The sequence below is a fragment of the Octopus bimaculoides genome, chromosome 1 (assembly GCF_001194135.2).
Source record: "Octopus bimaculoides isolate UCB-OBI-ISO-001 chromosome 1, ASM119413v2, whole genome shotgun sequence".
Taxonomy (NCBI): Eukaryota; Metazoa; Mollusca; class Cephalopoda; order Octopoda; family Octopodidae; genus Octopus; species Octopus bimaculoides.
Window position 1 is genome coordinate 129290777 of NC_068981.1, and position 976 is coordinate 129291752.

A 976-nucleotide genomic window follows, 5' to 3' on the forward strand; every position below is an offset into this window, starting at 1 on the left:
GCTCTTTTTATCATATGCCTTAATTATGTTCTAAGGAAAACACTGGACTCCAAAAAAAAAAAAATCACCTAGGTTTCATTCTTTCACAGTAAAGAATAGAAAGCCAGCAAATATATGATGAATGATGAAGGGATAGACCAGCAAAAAACTACATCAATCACTACACAAGAGCTTAAAAATACCATATATGACAGATAGGAATGGAAGACATATCAGGAATGCCAAAAATTCTGATTCTACCAATTACATATATATAGACATACATATACACAAACATAGATATATTTATTTATATATATATATATATATATATATATATATATATATATATACACACACACACACACACACACACACATGTATATACATAAGATATTCACACATATACAGTACATGCACACACACACACACGTACACTTGCCTATGGGATTCTGGGATTCTGCAAATGAATTTTGGCATAGTTATTTTTACACCTGGATACCCTTCCTATCACCTGTCATTTCATAGAAAGGAATGAGTGCAATTTATAATCCCACTGGCATTAGAGAGGTTGTCTTCAAGGAGTAAAGTATCCCAACTGCACTGTACCTGTTTCTTGCTGCCCTAAATAGGTTGTCTTCACTACAGCTGGAAAGACACATCTCTCTATAATGTAAAGCAGTGATTTTCACTACTAAGGAGACTCTCAGAGTGCCAGCCGAAGGTGTGTACCTGGTTACCAAGTGAGCACTTGCTGGAAATATAAGACAAATGGGCATGAGGTTGTTTCCATTACATGAAGGGTAGGTATATAAGTTTATATAATTTTTAACACTGGAACTCAAAGTAGATAAAGCTAAGTAATATAATGTAAATATTGGGTTAAAAAAACCCTGGGATGGAAAAAGTCCAAGGGTTTTTTTAACTTAACATACACATGCTATCATTTATAGCTTTATCTAACCACATTAAAATGATTTGTTAAAATTATTTAATT